The sequence below is a fragment of the Marmota marmota genome, unplaced genomic scaffold (genome assembly GCF_001458135.2).
Source record: "Marmota marmota marmota unplaced genomic scaffold, marMar, whole genome shotgun sequence".
NCBI classification, from domain to species: domain Eukaryota; kingdom Metazoa; phylum Chordata; class Mammalia; order Rodentia; family Sciuridae; genus Marmota; species Marmota marmota.
This window is the reverse complement of record NW_026000057.1, coordinates 2525265-2531608: the sequence shown is the minus strand read 5'-3', so window position 1 is coordinate 2531608 and position 6344 is coordinate 2525265. Positions and strand designations below refer to the sequence as shown.

General features: G+C 36.0%; 1 pseudogene; it reads left to right on the top strand.

Annotated features, from left to right (window-relative positions):
- Positions 1-1303: 1303 nt before the first annotated feature.
- Positions 1304-1905, top strand: LOC107141190 (annotated as a pseudogene).
- Positions 1906-6344: the final 4439 nt, after the last annotated feature.

Genomic DNA, 6344 nt, shown 5'->3' with positions numbered 1-6344 from the left:
GGCCCTGGATTCAATCCCCAGCAACAAGAAGAAAGAAAAAAAGAAAAGCTCTAGGCATAAGTTGGAAATACCCACTTTAAACACTCTCTTAGGACTAATTTGACATAACATTTTTAGTCAAAAAGTCAATCAAAATGATGCAGGACTAAACTCAGCATAAATGATGTCCTTAAAAACATCAAAAGAATTAAGAAATTCTATAAAGGCAAATAAAGTAATGATATGTACAAAAGCATATACTATTGTGCTTGCTTTGGCTGCATGTGTGCTAAACTTACAATGTTATTTGATGGGTATAGTTTCAGATTTATGAAATGAAAATGTTATGGAAATCTGTTTCACAATAATGTGAAGATACTTAACACTACTGAACTGAAGACTTAGAAATGGTTACGGAGATAAATTTCATGTTAATGTTTTTTACTTCAATGAAAAGCACATATTGGGCTGGGTTTGTGGCTCAGTGGTAGAGCGCTTGCCTTGCACATGTGAGGCATTGGGTTTGATCTTCAGCATCACATTAAAATAAACAAACAACAAAAAAGCATGTATTATCAGTTCTAAATAAAGCATTTGATATTGATGCCAATTTTTCCAACATAAAAAATCTAGAAGGTAGCAGTCTAAGCTGTCTATTAAGTCTTTCTTTTCTTTTTTTTTTCCATATCAGAGATTGAACTTAAGGGTTCTTAACCACTGAGCCACATCCCCTCTTTGAGATAGGTTCTAACTAAGTGGCTGAGGGCCTCACCGAGTTGCTAAGGCTGGCCTCGAATTTGTGATCCACCTGTCTCAGTTTCCTGAGCCCTGGGATTGGAGGCATTTACCACCACACTTAGTTTATCAAGCCCTTTTTGATCCCATATCAAATAACACATTTGTTTTATTTCTACATTAGATATAATATTATATTTAAAAGAAAGATTGTAATGGTGATTTCCCAGATTAATACATATGTCAGACTCAGATATCTATTTATACACTTTAAATACTTCTTATTCTATGTACATGAATTAAACCTCAGCAAAATTGTTTTATTTTTTTCAAAATAAGAGAAGTTTACAAGACTGAAATATCATAGCTTGTATAGTTCACTGCTTTTAAAACTTTGAAGTACATGTGAACTTCCAGGGATATCATATTAAAAAGTGGATTCTGATTATATAAGTACAATAGCAATGGTTCATTAGTGTGTCATTATATAAAACCTTAACTTATTTTCTAAAGTCTAGTATGAGTCCTATGAATTATTATAAGAAGTCAGGTGCAGTGGCATGTGCCTGTAATCATAGTGACTCTGGAGGTTGAGGCAAGAGGATCACAAGTTCGAGGCCAGCCTCAGCAACTTAGCTAGATCTTGTCTCAAGAGAAAAATTGAGGATTTTCCTGCAGCATCTGAAGAGGTGGTTGGCGAGGTGGGCACCTACAGCCAGGCTCCTGGTGGCTCCTCTTCTGTGAGTTCCCCAGAGCGAAGAGCCTTGCCCTCAGGACATCAATGCAAACCTGAAGCAAAACCGGTTTCTTCCTCCTAAGCCATGGCACACCAGTTATACAGAAATACCACTTTGGGAACCAGTCTTCAGGAGAGCCTAAATGAGCTCATAGCGTCTCAACAGATCTCCCCCAACTTGCCCTTCAAGTTCTACTTCAGTTTGATAAGGCTATAAATTCAACATGGGCTCAGAAGGTCAGGAATAGAGTCAATTTCAGGGATCTCTAAATATATATAGATAATGTGTGGACTTTTGTACTGAACAGTGTTGAATTCAGAGAGGTGACAGAACTTATTAAAGTGGATAAAGTAAAAATTGTAGCCTGTGATGCTAAAAATACTGGCTCCAAAACTACAGAATGAATGGGGAAAAATTGACCTTTTCAGGCCATCTTCTGTTATTATTCATCACTTTTTGAAGAGAAGCAAAGAAGAGACTTTTAAAATTTTATTCTAGCATTACATAAATGACTAAACTGTACTGTACTATCGGAATTCCAGCAAAAAGAAGCTTATAACTACATTCTCTTATATTACCTTTATTATACAGCATGAAGAAATGTAATTTTTTTAAATGACTAATCAAAAGTTGTTGCCTTCTTAAGAACATTCTTTAACATACTCATTTTAAAACTAAATAAATAATGGCTGGGTTTTTAAAAAATTTTTTATTCTAATTTGTTATATATGACAGCAGAATGCATTACAATTCATATTACACAGGTAGAGCACAATTTTTCATCTCTCTGCTCCTAGACAAAGTATATTCACACCATTTGTGTCTTTTCCATAATGTACTTAGGGTAGTAATGTCCATTTCATTTCACCATGTATTTTTTTTTTACCCTCTTGCCCCCTCCCTCCTTCTCCTTGCTCTATCTACAATTTGTCTAATCTTCCCATGCTCCCCCTCCCAACCCCACTATGAATCAGCCTCCTTATATCAGAGAAAATATTTGGCATTTTTGGGGGGGAATTGGCTAACTTCACTTAGCATTATATTCTCCAACTTCATCCATTTACCTGCAAATGCCATGATTTTATTCTCTTTCATTGCTGAGTAATATTCCATTGTGTGTGTGTGTGTGTGTGTGTGTGTGTGTGTATAACATTTTCTTTATCCCTTCATCTACTGAAGGGCATCTAGGTTGGTTCCACAGTATAGCTATTGTGAATTGTGATGCAATAAACACTGATGTGGCTGTGTCCCTATAGTATGCTGTTTTTAAATCCTTTGGGTATAGACCAAGGAGGGAAATAGCTGGGACAAAATGTGGTTCTATTCCCAGTTTTCCAGGGAATCTCCAAATTGCTTTTCATTTTTCATTTCAAATTGCTGAACCAATTTGCAGTCCCACCAGCAAAGTATGAGTGTGCCTTTCCCCCCACATCCTCAACAACACTTATTGTTTTTTGTTTTCTTAATAGCTGCCATTCTGACTGGAGTGAGATGAAATCTTATAGTAGTTTTGATGTGCATTTCTCTAATTGCTAGACATGTTGAACATTTTTCATATATTTGTTGATTGATTGTATATCACCTTCTGAAAAGTATCTGTTCAGTTCCTTGGCACATTTATTGATTGGGTTATTTGTTATTTTGGAGTTTCACTTTTTGAGTTCTTTATATACCCTAGAGATTAGTGCTGTGTCTGATGTGCAAGTGGTAAAAATTTGCTTTCAAGCTGTAGGCTCTCTATTCACCTCACAGATTGTTTCTTTTGCTGAGAAGAAGCTTTGTAGTGTGAATCCATCCCGTTTATTAATTCTTGATGTTAATTCTTATGCTATAGGAGTCGTGTTAAGGAAGTAGGGGCCTAATCTGATATGATGGAGATTTGGTCCTACTTTGTCTTCTATTGGATGCAGAGTCTCTCGTTTAATTCCTAGATCCACTTTGAGTTGAGTTTTGTGCATGGCGAGAGATAGGGGTTTAATTTTATTTTGTTGCATAATGGATTTCCAGTTTTCTCAGCACCATTTATTGAAGAGGCTATCTTTTCTCCAATGTATGTTTTTGGCAACTTTTTTTTGTCTAATATAAGATAACTGTAATTATGTGGGTTAGTCTCTGTGTCCTCTATTCTGTACCATTGGTCCTCTATTCAGTCTAATTTGGATAGTTTAAGGTCTGGTATAGATGTCACCTGCTTCACTCTTCTTGTAAGGATTGCTTTGGCTATTCTGGGTCTCTTATTTTTCCAGATGAATTTCATGACTGTTTTTTCTATTTCTATGAGGAATGTCACTGGGATTTTGATTGGAGTTGCATTAAATCTGTATAATGCTTTTGGTAGAATGGTCATTTTGACAATATTAATTCTGCCTATCCAGGAACAAGTGAGATCTTTCCATTTTCTAAGGTCTTCTTTAATTTCTTTATTTAGTGTTCTGTAATTTTCATTGTAGAGGTCTTTCACTTCTTTTGTTAGGTTGATTCCCAAGTATTTTATTTTATTTTTTTGAGGCTATTATAAATGGGGTAGTTTTTCTCATTTCTCTTTCAGAGGATTTGTCACTGATATACAGAAGTGCCTTTATGGGTGTTGAATTTGTATTTTACTGAATTTGTATTTTACCCACTATTTTACTGAATTCATTTACTATTTCTAGAAGTTTTCTGGTGGAATTTTTTGGGTCTTCTAGATATAGAATCATATCGTCAGCAAATAGTGTTAATTTGAGTTCTTTTTTACCTATCCATATCCCTTTAATTTTTTTCATCTGTCTAATTGCTCTGGCCAGTGTTTAAAGAACTATGTTAAATAGAAGTGGTGAAAGAGAGAATCCCTGTCTTATTCCAATTTTTAGAGGGAATGCTTTCAATTTTTCTCCATTTGGAATGATGTTGGCCTGGGGCTTAGCATAGATAGCTTTTATAATATTGAGATATGTTCCTGTTATCCCTAGTTTTCCTAGTGTTTTGAACATGAAGGGGTGCTGTATTTTGTCAAATGCTTTTTCTGAATCTATTGAGATGATCATATGGTTCTTATCTTTAAGTCTATTAATGTGATGAATTACATTTATTGATTTCCATATGTTGAACCAAACTTGCATCCCTGGAATGAACCCCACTTGATCGTGGTGTACTATCTTTTTGATATGTTTTTGTGTTCAATTTGCCAGAATTTTATTGAGAATCTTTGCATCTATGTTCATTAGAGATATTGGCCTGAAGTTTTCTTTCTTTGATGTGCCTTTTCCTGGTTTTGGAATCAGGGTGGTATTGGCCTCATAGAATAAGTTTGGAAGTGTTCCCTCTTTTTCTGTTTCCTGAAATAAATTGAAGAGTATAGTATTAGTTCTTCTTTAAAGGTCTTATAGAACTCAGCTGTGTATCCATTTGGTCCTGGGCTTTTCTTGGTTGGTAGGCTTCTGATGGCATCTTCTATTTCCTTGCTTGAAATTGATCTGTTTAAATTGTGCATATTATCCTGATTCAATTTGGGCAAATCATATGACTCTAGAAATTTTGATGCCTTTAATATTCTCTATCTTATTGGAGTACAAGTTTTCAAAATAATGTCTAATTATCTTCTGCATATCTGAAGTGTCTGTTGTGATACTTCCTTTTTTATCACATATGTTAGTAATTTGAGCTTTCTCTCTCCTTCTCTTCGTCAGCATGGCTAAGGGTCTGTTAATTTTATTTATTTTTTCAAAGAACCAACCTTTGTTTTATCAATTCTTTCAATTGTTTCTTTTGATTCAATTTGGTTGATTTCAGCTTTGATTTTAATTATTTTCTGTCTTCTACTGCTTTTGGTGTTTGTTTGTTCTTCTTTTTCTAGGGCTTTGAGATGTAGTGTTGTCATTTATTTGTTGACTTTTTCTTCTTTTAAGGAATGAACTGCATGCAATGAACTTTCCTCTTAGTACTGCCTTCTTAGTGTCCCAGAGGTTTTGATACATTGTATCTGTTCTCATTCACCTGTAAGAAGTTTTTAATCTCCTCCTTGATGTCTTTTGCAACTCACTCTTCATTCAGTAGCATATTATTTAGTCTCCAGGTGTTGGAGTAGCTTTTATTTTTTATTTTATCATTGATTTTTAATTTCATTCCATTATGATCTGATAGAATGCAGGGTAGTATCTCTACTTTTATATTTGCTAAGAGTTGCTTTGTGGAATAATACATGGTCTATTTTAGAGAAGAATTCATGTGCTGCTGAGAAGAAAGTGTATTCATTCATGGAAGGATGAAATATTCTATATATGTCAGTTTAGTCTAATTTATTGATTGTATTATTGAGTTCTATAGATTCTTTGTTCAGCTTTTGCTTAGAAGATCTATCCAGTGGTGAAAGAGGTATGTTAAAGTCACCCAGAATTATTGTGTTGTGGTCTATTTGACTCTTGAACTTGAGAAGAGTTTGTTTGATGAATGTAGACACTACATTTTGGGGCGCGGAACTCCTGGCTACCGCTCCCACCAGTGCTGACAACTGAGGTCTCTTGCACCAGCTACCAGGGGCGTGGCTACAGGAGGGCAAGCAAATTCGCTGGGGGATCTCAGCCCCAAGCTCTACAAACTTAGGGTCTGAGGGAGGCAAACAGGGAGAGTGAGCCCAGGTGTTCATGAAAACAGGGCTCCCAGGAGCAGCAGACCTGGCGTGTAGCCAGTATTGTGGTGAGCGCCACAGGTGAGCACGGCCTGGCTTGAGGAAACACAAGACAAGGCCCTAGACACTCAGGATTGGAGACCCGCCCAGTCTAGGAGAAAGAGCTGCTGCACAGTGAATGGTTCCCACCTATTGAGAGGAGAAGCTTGGCCCAGTGGGCACAGCTCCACCTACTGGAAGAGAAGTTAATAGAACTCTAGGACTGCATTTATTATTATTATTATTAT